This window comes from Triticum aestivum, chromosome 6A, assembly GCF_018294505.1.
Source record: "Triticum aestivum cultivar Chinese Spring chromosome 6A, IWGSC CS RefSeq v2.1, whole genome shotgun sequence".
In the NCBI taxonomy this organism is placed as follows: domain Eukaryota; kingdom Viridiplantae; phylum Streptophyta; class Magnoliopsida; order Poales; family Poaceae; genus Triticum; species Triticum aestivum.
In genome coordinates, this window is record NC_057809.1 from 1955064 (window position 1) to 1970312 (window position 15249).

The 15249-nt window shown below is 44.6% G+C and overlaps 2 pseudogenes; both read left to right on the top strand.

Annotated features, from left to right (window-relative positions):
• The first annotated feature begins 3736 nt into the window (after positions 1-3736).
• On the top strand, positions 3737-14509 carry LOC123131562 (cysteine-rich receptor-like protein kinase 6; annotated as a pseudogene).
• On the top strand, positions 8788-11957 carry LOC123131518 (uncharacterized; annotated as a pseudogene).
• Positions 14510-15249: the final 740 nt, after the last annotated feature.

Consider the following 15249-nt stretch of genomic DNA (forward strand, 5'->3'; position numbering starts at 1 on the left):
GTCGACCCGGAAATAAAGCGGCGCCCGGGCTTAGCCGGTGCTCGCCTTCGGGGACGGCGAGGTGGAGGAGAGGGAGGGAGGGGGCGGCCACTGGAGCGCTAGGGATGCCACCAGGTACGGGAGTTTCTTTTTGCCCCCAGTTCTTCTAGCGAACCGCATATGATGATACAGATTAGAAAAGGAAACACACATATGAATACTTAATATAAACAACAAGCATCAATGATACTAGCTAGCTAGACCAAGAAGAAAGGAGGAGGAGGAAGCATCGTATCAGCAAGAAGAAGGTTAGCAGAACTAATCACCTGCAGGCCTCAAATTAACTGCTGCTGTGCTCACGCACCGACCAGGATTGATAGCTACGATGATGGCTCAGATCGATGGAGGGAGTTGTTGTAGTTCACTTGGCTCTCATAGCCAAACATGGTTGGGAAGCAAGCAGCTCGGCAGAGGCCCTTGTGGTGTGTATAGGTGGTATATAGACCTGGAATTTTTTTGAGAATCACCGGGGGGGGGGGGGGGGGGGGGGGGGGAGCTCCCCACCTGAACATATTGCTCAAAACGGTTGTAGAAATAGCAGAACCAGATTACAGAGGCACAGTGCATCATGCAGAGAGGTAGGAACGCCACGAGGAGACGTCCTCCTTGTCACCCGTATCAACAAGACGGTGTGACCAGAGATCCAAGTCTGCTACTAGGTTTCTAATAGTTATTATAGAACATTGATCAACATTTCTAAAGAGCATATCATTTCGCGCGGCCCATATGCCGGAGAGTAGCGCAAGAAGGACGAAGGGCCATGCGTTCTTGGGCAGGTGGTGAGGTAGTGGAACGTCCCAAAGTTCATTAAGGTCTTCATCCTGTGGCAGAATGCCAACTCGCTGCCAGATTCTGTTGGCGAGGGGGCAAGAGATGAAAAGGTGAATGGAGTCTTCCAGTAGTGTGGCACACCGCGTGCATAAGTCCAAGGGGATTATGTTCTTGTGGGCAAGATTCATGGCGGTGTTTAGGTGATCCTTGAAGAGTAGCCAAGCGAAGATCTTGATCTTGCGTGGAGCCTTGGTGTTCCAGATGAGAGGAGCAATGAGGTCCGTTTCTGGCCTTGCCATAATGGTTCCGTAAGCTTGCTTGGTGGAGAAGTCATGACCCTTAAGGAGGAACCGTTGATCTTCCTCTGACGAAGGCGCGAAGTCCTGCAAAACAGCCAAAAGCGAGACCAGCTCTGTTTCTGCTGTGAGAGAGAGACGATTATGGAGGTTTGTTTCGAGATCGAAATGCAAGATGCTAGCCACTTTAACCAGCTGTAGTGTTGAGTGTGAGAAGAGGTGTGGGTAGGTGGTAGCTAGGGGTTTTGTGGTGAGCCAGGTGTCTAACCAGATGTAAGTGTGCGTTCCACTGTTTGTTAAAACAAAGGAAATTGACTGTAAAGGTTGGGATTTGTTGAGCAATCGTGCGGCATAGAAAAGAGGTTTGGGGGCCCGAGGAGACTAGGGCATTGGGGTATTGTAGCTCTAGCCAATCTAGCCACGGTGATGGTGTGGATCAGAGAGCTTTGACAGAAAACTTCATTAGGAGACAATTATTTTGAACTTGTAGATTTTTCAGCCCTAACCCACTGAATTTTTTTGGCGTGCAAACGTTTTTCCACGCAATCAGGCATTTGGCACCCGAGCAGGCATCCTCACCAACCCAGAAAAAGGATCTTCTCAGGGAATCAATGATTTTTAGGTATTTTTTTGGGATGCGAAAGACATACATAAAGTATGTAAGTAGGGAGTCAAGAACGGCCGAGATGAGGATGAGTCGATCGCCTCTGTCTAGAAGCTTGGCACGCCAACCAGTGAGAAGTTTTCGGGATCATTCAATTAACGGGGCGAAGGCAGTGGATGGAGGCTTGGTCGGAGCGAGGGGAAGTCCAAGGTAGGTTTGAGGAAGGGGGCACGCATGCAATCCATGGCGAGGGCAGTGTTGGCTGCTAGGTTTTCATTTACGTGCTTTTGGAGAAGTTTATGGTGAGGCCAGTAGCTTGAGCAAAATTCTGAAGGATTTTTTTGAGTGTGGCAGCTGCGCCGGGGGAGGCGGCTGCGATGATCAACGTATCGTCTGCGTATTGGAGGATGGTAGGGGGCAGGTGGGTAAAGATGGGGTGGTGGAGATCGGGATCGAGGTTCTGGAGGATAAGTTGCTGGAGCAGATCGACTACAATTAGTAAGAAGTAGGGGGAGGCCGGGTCTGCCTGACGACGCAGGCCATTCTTACATGGGATCCAACGACCTGGAATGTTGTTTAGGAGGATGGCAGTCTTGCTAGTATGGAGGATATTTTGAATCCAACCACGAAAAGTTATTGGAGCCAAGTAGAAAAAGGACGCGTTTGGTTTGGTATCGTGCTTAATTTCTTCCACAGTTTCGTATGGTGACTATTCCCAAGCGGATGCGAGGCGACCTGGAGTCAACGCCTAGACCATTCAAAAAAAAAAAAACAAGACCAACCCGGACTAGACTAGCTTGTTGGCATATTTTTATAGAAGAAAACTCCGTGGGCACCAAATGCTCAAGCCAAGACTTGAATCCTGGTAGGCTGGCAGCGAACTCCCGCGCCTTGCCAACTGAGCTACGCTCAGTTCTCCGCCTAGACCTTTCAGACCTGCAAATTTCTGATTGAGCGATAGCCGTCCGATCATCGGATGGGAGGAAGACGGCAACCGTGCTGTCCATTGGAGGCACCACTCACCAATTCCCTGGGCTGCGAAGTTCGCCACGGACAGGCGGAGCTAGTCGGCACATTGGCGAGGCTCGCCGTGGTCGTTGGCCGCGCAGACGGAAAACGCCGCCGGCCGCTCGTGCTCTAGCCGCGCTTCAAGAGGTTAGAGGGTCTGTGTAGCTGTGTTTCTCTTTATCCCAAAGTTGTCATGTGGTGAGATTCGCTCTCTTCTTTTCATACCAGAGGAATAATTCCATCTTTCTTCTTTAGCACCAACAAATTAAGTAGCTTCACTCCATTATCCATTAGCCTTCCCGAAGCAAAAAGTGAGATGCCATTTGATGGCTTTATTCTTTGCCTCCAACCCAAGCAAAGGAGCATGTGCGCTCGCTTTAGCCAATATCTCTCCCTAATAATAAAGTACGGATTGGATCTCCGGGTTCACTGTCGCGCTGTTTTTGCGAAAACCTCCCTTTGATTTTTAATAATTGATCCCGCAGTCCACCCGTGGAAAAAACGTTTCGGATTTCTGCCCCACGCGTGGACACGCTTGACAAAAAAAACCACCCCCGAGTCAATCGACCACACGTCGCACCCCCATCTGGATCCGCCGCCTCCCCACCACCGGCCGACCACGCCTCGCACCCCCATCTGGATCCGCCGCCTCCCCACCACCGGCCCGCATCGTCCGTCGTGCCCTCCTCCCCGTGTCGTCCGAGTCCTCCGCGTGCAGCTTGCCGACGCCGAGGCCTAGGCCGCCGCGCTCCGGGATCGCGCCGGCCGTCTCGAGCGCGTGCCGCCGACTGCGACGGGCTGCTCGGCACACTCCGCGCCGCCATGGGCAACAGGTGGTAGGACGAGGAGAGGGTGGTGGAGACAGCGGAGGAGCTGGCAGGAGGAGGAGGAGAGGAAGGTGGAGGCGGCAGAGGAGCCAGTAGGAGTAGGAGAGGGAGGTGGAGGCGGCAGAGGAGGGGACGGGGATGACGGGGACAGATCGGTCTACACGCCGGAGGACGAGGGCATCACACCGCCTACCGATTCCTTCTTCCTCACGTCCCGGTTTCATGGCCATCGCTGCGGTCGCCCAACATCGACCACCTTGCCCCGATTAGCTCTTGGATACGCGGACGACCGGATGTGCTCCAGCGCGGTCGCCTATGGGCTGCTCCCACGGTTCGTGCTTTCCTCATGGTCATGGAGCTATCTCTTATTAAATCTGATTGTATCCCTGTTTGTGGTGATTGGGTTGGTGTAGATGAATCGACAACTAAGCTCGGGGACGTGATATGGTGCTCGGTGTAGGTGGCCATGGTGGACCTGAAAGCTGGCTTAGATAAGCGATGGGGTCAGTGTTGTGCTCCTCCCGTTCTCATTAACTAAATAGTGCAGACTGTGGCTGCATGACTGGTGTATATATCCACTTGGATGACCAAAACAAAACTGATAGCAAGAACCAGATATAGTGCTAAGTTATAGTTCGTCAACAGATCCATATTAGTTCAAAGATTCTTACAACAAATCTGTACATTCAGAATGGCCACCAAAATCCAGCAGTACAATTAACTAGATTGGAAGAATTTATTTGATCAATAGGTGCACATGAAACATAAATTAACCCGTGTGAACTATATTTGAGTTAAGAAAAAACTGTTCGATATTCTTTTTGTGCTGCAGATCGAGTGGCGGCGCTCCCGATCCGATCGGGAGCAGGACGACGGCGGCGAGCACATGGCGGGCGAGAGGAGCAGGAGGGGAGGCACGAAGGCGGGGCCATATGCGTCGGACGCGCGCGTTCGCCCGCAGTCAACGCGGACACAACGGCCGTCCATGGCGGCTCGGGTCGATGTAGGAGGACGAGGGGAGGAGCTCGCGAGGCCCGGCACCGGTAATGGAGCGGAGGCGGCTGGATCTAGCGATTCTGGAGGGGCTGGTGACGAGCGGCTCCATGGGCGGCGACCTGCGGGGTTCAAGCAGCGGCTGCCATGAAGGTTTGTCTGATATACTTCATTTTATGCATGGGTTGATCCCTCCCCTGGATACTGTCAAGGTTTGCATTTCAATGGAGCATTGCATCATTTTGCTTTAATTATTTAAACTGCCTAAATGGTACAAGTTGAGTGTAGGTATGAGCGATCTGGTTTCCCCTTTTGTTGTTCTATACGAGGATGATCCAGATGCCTTTTGGTGTTTTGAGATGCTACTTTGAAGGATGGTAATTTGTATCTATGTCAAACCATACTGGCATATGTTAGGTTGGTATTTTTGCATGACTTAATGCATGATATAAATTCGGTTGCATCTCAGCGTGAAAATTTCCACCTCGAGGGACCGACATGAGTTATGAAGCGGTTGGAAGCATTGTGGAAGATCATGGAATTGACAGATACGGAACTAATAAACTGGTAAGGATCAAACAGGCAAATGGAGTCCTAATTTTCTATTGGAAATTCACATGACATGGTTCTATGTTTGAGGCTTCAATAGACTGCGTATGCCTCAAGATTTGAGGTGTGAGTGTGCGACTTGATTTTCTGTGTTGTTACAGTTAATCGGTAATGGATAAATCAAATTTTGTTATGTAGATTGGTGAAACTAATTAAGTTATTTTTTTTCTTATTTATGGGTTATAATTTCTTACTCCAAAAGCAGATTTGTGTATGTTAAATAGATTTTCATAGGGATATAAGACTAGAAGTGTGGATGTTTGTCAATTTTCAGAGGGAGATAAGCAACAGAATAGACATAAAAACATGGCTGCTTTAGGAAATTTTGGATGTTACCCATGCTCATGCATGATGGTAGTTGTTGCGAAGATCATCTTATCTATCCATCATGAATCATCCCAGCACAACAAATTATCTATTTAGTTCATCACAAACACCAGTATCACGGGGATAATGGAGGTAAATCAAAGCTCAATGTTGAACCCTTGGTACCTCCTCCATGTTATGTTAGGACAAGAAAACAACCCAAGGGGCACCAAACCATTTATGCTCAGCTAGCTTCAGATTTTTTGTTTTTGGATAATTAAGATGACAAGTTTGCAGACATACGATACTAGCTAGCTAATTTTAATCCCATTACAATGTTATAGATAGCTTCCTGAGCATACATGCATCATTGCTCCATTTTTTACACCAGCAAGTGACACATTTTGAACTAACCTGGCCCTTTCGCCGGGCTGACAAAGTTGAGCTTTTTTTCCAATTTTGCTGAGGAGTCTGCATACATATGCTGCGTGTTCACGCCCTCTGCTCAGACACCGTCAAGGCTCTCGACCTCAGTCAACAATCTGCCGAAGATAACGTGGCAGCCACCAACTTGTGGTTGCTCAGCGTGCGCTCCTTCCGGTTACACAGCGACCACGACAAGATGACGGTTGTGGTCTTGGCATTTAGGATGGAGGCCTTCAACTGCATTTTCTCATGGACGAACTGACCAACGCAACATTCCTTGCTTCAATTTCTTTGTCGTAGAAGCTGAAAGTATATGGTCTGATTTTATATTATAGAGTGTGTGTATGAGAACTGATTCAGAGTATGTTGGTCATTTGCGTTCTCAAGCTTTTTGTTGTATGATTTCTATGGGAGAGAATGATACACGAGCCAGTAATAATACAACTAAAGTTTGTGAACATATCATTACAAAATGGTTGGCTAGATAATGTACACATTCTACTATATATGATCATTTTCTTTGTAGCTATACACTTATTTAGAATACTGTACAATTTTATCTATAGATCATTTTGTTAGGAATGATAGTAAAATGAGGAATGTTTTTCTACTTGTTGATCTTCTATCCCCTATCCACCCCGTTTCACTCATGTTCCCACTTTCAAAGAACGGACGTGGATCTGTGGGGTCTTGAACATGTTTTGATGTTCATTGGGGGCATTTGGATTTTTTTTCTCCCGTTGCAACGCACGGGTTTTTTGCTAGTATGCTGCCAAAGGCAATGGAAAAAAAGCTAGCTATGCTGATAGCAAAACAATTTGTGAACTCCCAACTCCTATTGTTCCTCCTCCATCCTATCTTGACCATCTTTCTTCTCGGAGGAAATGCCACCGACATTTCTGCTATCTAAGCAAAACAGATTATGTAGCTGATAATTAAGGTACTACTTTTGATCGTTTGCTTCATCTTTGTTTTAAGGAGTTATTACAATTGTATTAGGTAACAATATTTCCGCGCAAACATACATAACTGATCTAGAGATGCTCTTGTAGGTGCTTGTGAGTGGAGGAGGCGCTATTGGTTTACATTATATGGACCTGGAGCTTCTTCTGTTTGTTGGGCGCCGGCCTTCATTCAGAAACACATCATGGATGAAGGTTTTAAGGTACTTTTTCTTACATATGTATGATCGTTTCACTCGAGTTGTGTGTTTGTTATTGTGTTTTTCTGGTTGTCATGGTATTACTTACACAAAACTATTCTGTAAAATACAAGTTGTGAATCTTAGCATACACTATAAATGTTACAATAATGATATTTACATATCAGGGTATGCAAGTCATTACACAACTACTAAGATCCAACCTAGCATGCATGCGCCAATCAGGGAAAGTTAACTGGGCGCCAGACAATAAAATGCATCACAAAGATGCGATGGAGATTTTTTTTGAAAAACCCCTCCCATATATTAATTAATTAAAAATATTCATACAATCATCTGTTACAACTTTAGCCATGCAGGGCGGAACAATATTTATAAGAAAACCATCTGACCTATTATCTAAACTGAACTTCGCAATCTCATGCGCCACTTTATTGACCCTTCTGATTATCTTAGATATCTTGAGATTAGCCATCATCTTGGAAATACTCAGCACTTCCATCTTATGATCAATGAGGGAAGACCTGTCCAAATAATCATTTCTATGAAAAGACGCCACAGAAGAGCAATCGGTTTCTAAAATGATGGGTTTATGAAGGGTAATACCGATATAAAGCCCTGCAAGTGTCACTCTCAGTTCCACTTCATACATGCTATTGCAAACCCCAATATAGTCCCAAGAAGAAATGATGACTTCAACAGTATGGTTCCTGTCAAACACTCCCACACTGGCAACACTAATGGCCTTCACAAAACTTGCGTCAACATTGATCTTAATGAAATATGGATCGGGGGGTTGCCAAATCACACATTTTCCATCCACATCATTGGTATAGTTTACGCCATCCACCTTCTCCTTACCTTTAATGGTAATCTCCACCTTCATCTTGGTATGACATGACGAGAAGGAGTCCCAGTAGTTTTGAATAAAACTCACAGCGGCAGAGATAGTTTCTTTACCTTTACCAAAGATCAAATCATTCCTCAAGTGCCATGCCCTCCAAAACATGAATATAATTTGCTCATGTACCAGCGACCTTAATTGATCCAGTAGGATAAGTAACCAATCTGGTCCAGAGAAGTTGAAAACCTCCTCATCCGGTAGATTCCACACTTCCCTTAATGCCGTACGGAGTGTACAGGCCTTGGGACAGTTCACAAGGGCATGATAAACACATTTATCCTCCAGACCACAGATCGAGCACAACCCAATGGTAGTTTGGTGGTGTTTAACTCTATTAATTTTTTATGCGATGGAGATTCTGTTTTATCCGATCTAGAAAAAACTGATGCGTTCAGGATTTAAGACTTTTAATTGATACCTTTTCTGTCATATGGTACATATAGTTAATGTCACATCCAAAATTAATCTTGATACGATGTTTCGTATGGAAATTCTATTCTTCTAATCTATCGAACTTCCGTTCAACCATTTTCATGAGACTACAAAGGGATTATGTCCTCTGTATATGCAACTGGAACAATGAAATAATTTTAGAGATCTTTTAGTTACCTAGATCTCCAACCCCTTTTCTCCTCTTCGGTAGTAGAACCACTTGCTCAGTTAGGGCTTTAATGCTGTGTGTCGATGGTGTATATGATTTAGGTCATGAGCAGTCATGCCCAATTTAGTTGTGCTAATCAAAACTAACAAACAATTAGCAGCATGGATGGTCCACTGATCACTTCTAGCTTTGCCTACACGTTTTAAATAAGTATTAAGTAATACTAGGCTGAAAATGATATATATGTGAATTAAACTCAGCTGATTGTCATAAGCAGGTGGTGACATGTGATTCACCCAATGTCGAAAAGGCGGTAGAGAATTTAATCACTTTACTTGACCGCGTTGCATATAGTGCCATCTATTATAATGGATGGCATGGGTTGGGTGCTTCTGCTGTGCTTAGAGCTATGGTCGAAGACCCTCCCCCATCTTTATGGAAGAATTTTGACAAGATCATCCACATCGATTGCTCGTGGTGGAAAAGTCGAAGAGCACTACAAAGGAAAATAGCTGAGCAATTGAAGCTTCCTGGAAGTGTAATTGCTATTTTTGATAAGCAAGATGAAAAAGATGATTTGGAAGGGTTAGATGAGGGATCTCGAGCTGAGATACAACATGTTGTGCCAATAATCCATCGGTCCCTACAAGACCATAGATGTTTAGTGGTATTTTTGAATGGGAGCCTCAACAGAGTTGACTTGAATGATTTCGGCATTCCTCAAGCAGGGTTTGGCACTAGAATATTGTGGACTTTTAGGGGAAGGATTCTGCTCAACTCAATCATAAATGAAAAGATGGACAATTCAAATTTTGTTGTCTTTGAGGAAGGTTTTCACAGTCGCATGTTTTTTCTACAGGCAGAGGTTGGAGAAATTGCTCAGTCTATTGGAAATCTTGTCGTCACCCCTGAAATACCGGCAGAGTGTTGCATGTACATGTTGTCATTAATCTCTCAGAGTGGCGGCATTATTGACTTCAAGTGGACTACCCATGCTAACAACTACTGGGTCTGCGATGGTATTGTACAAGGAGTTCAAGATGATGAAGCGTGGGATATTGGTACTGCTTTGTATCAATGGATCGGATTAGAGGACTACTCATTTGATACATTGCCCCCTTTTGCTGATATTTTGGGCAGTGCTCAGAAACGCTGGATAGCTGTTACCTCCACTAGTAAGGAAGAAACGAGAGAGATCGAGGTAGTGATTGTACCTCTAGAGTCAACATCCTTTTTCCATGCAGCCCAAAGGGAATCCAATCCTGCATTAAAAACACTACCAGATGGCATGTTTCATCAATCGGACAAGCTTCGTGTGCTCAGATTATGCAACTGCTCCTTCAGTTTTTCTTCACCTCCTTTCCAGTGTTGTCGAAGCTTACGTTTCCTTGGATTGGATAGTTGCAAGGATCAACAAAAGGAAGAATCCATGAAGCAAGGAAAACCAAATATGGAATTTTTTCACAGCCTATGGGTGATAGATATATATGACACAACCTGGGAACTGGATCTGTCACTAGAGACAATAGACCAAATGGCTGCAAACATTAGGGAGGTACATATGAAGAAGGGAAGGATTTGGTGCCATAATTTTTCATGGCGACAACTACAGAACCTTCGCAAGCTTCGAATAATTGAACCAACATGCTCTTGGGAGATAAGTGAAATGGATGAATTCACACACATGGTGAAGTTGGAGCTCCTCGATCTAACTGGGAATAGTACAATACAAGTTTTGCCAAGACTGTCAGAGGCAATTGTTCTGAAGACTCTGATTCTAGATGGTTGTGTTCAGTTAGAGCATGTTGGCCCTGACGGACTCCCTCGGTCAATTGAATCATTCAGCTTAACTGCAAGTTCAAGTCAAAAAGCAAAAGTCTCCAAGATCTCTTTAGCCGGTTGTGTGCATTTGGAGAACTTCACATTGTGTGGAGCATTGCCGTGCCTTGAGGAGCTGGACCTATCAGGCACCTCAATCACGAATCTTGACTTCAGCCATGAGATGGTGCAGGTGCCAAAACTAGAGCGACTCTTTCTAATAGGCTGTGAGAACCTCCATGCAATACTATGGAAGGGTGTCAATAGAAGCTTGAAAATACTACACATTAGCAGTGAACGAAAGGACGCTATAAGGCCACATGATTCTTCATTCATCCGTTCTGTAAACAGGAAATATGATGGCGAAGTTTATCTCAGAGATGCAAGGCTCATTCCATCCTTGGTGCTCGGTTCGTGGGAAGTCAGTTCTAGGTTTTTGATTACGGATAGCCTATACTTGAATCTAGGTAAGTCTTTCGAGATCAAAGCTGAAGGGAGAAGCGTTAATACTTTGGGGATTGAGACCTGCAATGTCCAGGTAGTTTCGCCAGTCCGAAGCCCCTTCAGATGCTGCTACCATGACATCGTACTCGAGAGAGTAGCTAATGCTTACAAGGTCCCACGAATTCTACCCCTACACCGCCACGTTGAGATTGGTGATGGAATTAATCTCACTAATGCGGAGTCCGTTTGGGGACTTTTAGCTATTCGTCAATTGATATGGTGGGCTCATTCCTTGCGTGTCCATGACAATTCATCCATCCTTGGTGTTACCCCCAAGCAAGATTCTGTCCTTCCAGGTGGAAAACTTATGTTTTATTTGAGATGGTGCCATGTTGAGAGGTGTCCTAAGTTACAGAAAGTTTTCACCCCTTACACAAACAAGTGGTGTTATTCCTTTGCTCATATGGAGACCATTTGGGTGACCGATCTCAGAGCAGCTGGCTGCATTTGGAGCAAAGGAATGATTGGGGGCATTTGAGGAAGAATCTGTCTTTGGAGAACTACGGAGCATACACTTGCACAACTGCCCAAGGCTCAAGTTTGTCCTCCCAATCTCATCATTCATTTTACCCAGCCTGGAGACCATCCAAATAGTCCATTGTGGTAATCTCAGGCAGGTCTTCCCACGGGATGTGAATTATGAAGCTGGAAAAGAAGACACTGTGAAGAATTTTCCAGAGCTAAAGCACATCTACTTGCACCAACTCGACTGCCTGGAGCAAATATGCGAGGCCAAGATGTTTGCTCCCAAGCTTGAGACGATCAGGATAAGGGGTTCTTGGGGCCTTAGACGCCTCCCGTCTGTCAGCCTTCGCCATGGAGCCGGCCTTCCTGTTGTGGACTGTGAGAAGGACTTGTGGGACAAGCTAGAGTGGGACGGTCTGGAGGCCGGGCACCACCCGTCTCCAGGCAGTCGAGTTGGCTGTGCCAGGCCCAGGCACCAAAGCAACCTCTGTTTGGCACAAGTAAAAGTATAAAATAAGACGAGTTGAAGGATCACACTCACGACATCAAAGACCCAACCAAGTGCTGCCAGCCACTCGAACAAATATGTGCTGCCAACTAATCGCCGGCGCAAATATTTAAGAGCATAACACAGCGTGAGATTCAAAACCTTTTTTGAATTTTTTTACTTTCCAAAAAATAAGATTTATTATGAATTGCTTCATATTCTTGGAAACATGAATAATCCCGACAGTATTATGAAAATTCCATACATATTTGGAAAACATGATTTTTTTAACATGAACATTTTCTAAAAATTCATTTATCTAAAACAAGAAACTTACTATATATACACAAACATTTTTTGAATTTGTAAACAATTTTTGAAGATGGAAACATGTTTTGAACATTCAGAACAATTTTAGAAAATGTTTATTTAAAAAAACTTATTTCTATTTTTTAAACAATTCGCTAAAACAAGAATATTTTTAGAATTTGGGACATTTTTAAAAAGCATTTTTTTTCTAAATCTCGAACAAATGTTTATTTTTTCAAAGGAACATATTTTTAGAATTAGAAAATGTTTATTTTTCAATGGATCATTTTATTTTCATTGAAAAGATTTCGAGGTCCTATTTCAGCTTGGAGAGGAGATACTTCACCATGATGCTAGAGTCTGTCAATAACCTATACGACTTCCTAGTCGTCAACAATGCCACAGAAAGTTACCTCTTCTACTCGATGAAGGATGATTCAGTAGTCCCGCTCTCGCGGTTAATCATGGACCTGACCGGACAGATCAAGCTGTTGATATGGCATGATGATTCCTACCTACAATGGGTCATAGTCTGGGCCCAGCCATGGTCACCGTGCGACGTGTATGCGCTCTGTGGGGCATACGGCAGCTGCGACTCCAGTGGCCCGGTCGTACTGCAAGTGTGACAAGGGGTTCAGCCAGAAGGTTCAGAGTGACTGGGACCTCCAAGATTACAGTGGTGGGTGCAAGATCAACAAAGGAGGAAAACAAGGATCAATGGTTCAGTTGTTGGTGGAGTTACTGCAGTTTTGGTAATTCTTTCGATTATGTTCTTCCTATTTCAGAAGCACCGCCGAGACAGAACTCTTTGGATATCCGAGAATGCTCGGGCTGCACCGACTGACTTCAAGTATAATGGTCTATTGGATGATATTCGAAGCATCGATTCACTTCTTCTCGATCTATCAACACTAAGAGTTGCAACAAATAACTTCGGTGAAGGAAATATGCTTGGTAAAGGAGGTTTTGGGATGGTTCATAAGGTACAAACCATGCCATATGTATTGTTTATCAACTTTATATATTTTTATCAATGAGTATGCATCTTCTCTTGCGCAGGGAGTCCTACCTGACGGTAAACAAATAGCAGTAAAAAGACCATGTCAGGGTTCCAGACAAGCAATAGGGGAAATGAAAAGTGAACTTGTCCTGGTCGCTAAGCTTCTTCACAGGAATCTTGTGAGCCTCATTGGTGTTTGTTTGGAAGAACAAGATAAAATACTTGTGTATGAATTTATGCCCAACAGAAGCCTTGACACCATTCTTTTTGGTACAGCCTTTTCACTATTAATTAATTTCTCAAAAGGATATTTTCACTATGTCCGAGCTGATACTTGTTTGAATGGCAGATTCTGAGAAACGCAAAGACCTAGATTGGGGAAGGAAATTCAAGATTATCAGTGGGATTGCTAGGGGACTGCAGTATCCTCATGAAGAGTCCCAGTTGAAGATAGTTCACCATGACCTGAAAGCGAGCAATATTCTATTGGACTTGGATTACAACCCTTAGCGAAGATATTTGGAGGGGATCAATCAGAAGATATCACTAGGCGCATCGCTGGGACATAGTAAGCACAGTCAGCATTAGTTAGGCAATAAAGTACCACCTCTGTAACTTAATATAAGACGTTTTTTGATGCTATGACAGTGTCAAAAACGCCTTATATGAAGTTATGGAGGGAGTAGAACATATATTAACACTCATGTTGTTGCAGCGGATACATGTCGCCTGAATATGCGATGCATTTCTCAATACTCAGCAAAGTCGGACACAATCAGCTTCGGTGTTTTGGTTTTGCAGATCGTCACAGGAAGAAGAAACAATGGCTCCTGCAACTCCGAGCAATATGTCTATCTCGTAAATCTTGTAAGTACTTAAGAACCAGTGTATCCAGTGATCCAGTCTGGACCAAGGGAAATGTCATCGAGTTGATCGATCCATCCCTTAGTGTCCATCCTTCTCACATTGACCAGGTGCTGAAGTGCATCCAAATCGGGCTGCTGTGCGTGCAGAACAGACCTGAAGATAGACCGATGATGTCGTCGGTGAATGTCATGCTTAGCAGCCAGAGTGTTTGCCTTCCTTCTGTTTCCATGCCAGCCTTCTCTGATGGATTGCGTGGATGTAGTGATAATGATTCAAAAGTGGCGTCCTCAAATGGAATGACCATCACAAAGCTCGAGCCAAGATGAAACCATTTTTCACCAGTGTCACATTACTGTCTTTTTAGAGATCAGTTTGATCAAATGTCTTTATGTGCCTCCAAGGTTATCTTCGGTGTCACTTTTGCTGTGAAGCAGGATTACCGTATTGCTGCTGGAAAAAAATGTTAGCGGTATTATTAGCTGTGATATGTGGCTCATACAAATACATGTATCAATAGTGAATTCAGCAGCCTTTCCATTTTGGCAATCTTCTAAAATTAGGTTTCGCTCTGTAAAATTTCACTTGCAATAAATACAAGGTTTTCTATGATGCAGGCAGAGCACACCCATTATTTTGTAGGTGGCCAGACAGATTTAGAGCCTGTTCGGACCACCGTTTTGATTTTCGGTTTGAGAATTTTTTCGCCCCAAGCCGAGATGGCCGAATTTCGGCCATTTTTAAAAATTTCGGCCATAATTTGACCAAAATTTGACTGACATTTGACTAAATTTTGACCAAAATTTGCCAAGTTTGATCAATTTCGGCCGAAGGATAGATTTCGCCCCAGGCCGAGATGGCCGAAATTCGGCCGAAATCCGTTTTTTTTTGGCCGAAATTCAAAACACAGGTTCGGACTCCCTCCGGCTCCGCGACTCCGTTCCGGAGCGGAGCGACAGCTAGTTATAATTTATGGAGCGGGTAAAAGGATGCTCCGCCCGCTCTGCTCCGTGACCGAGGAGTGGAGGGCTGCCGAACACAGCCTTAATGCTTTTGTTGGTAGCTTGGATTTTATTCTAATTACTGGATCGGAATATTATTCGAATTGAAACAACATTCAGACTGTTAGAATAAATCTGAGGCATACCATTGATCATCCGAGGGCCAAGCAATCACACGAGGCACGACAACGAGATTTGTTAACGAGGTTTCACCGATATGGCTACATCCCCGGGGCATGACTATGGGCACTCCTC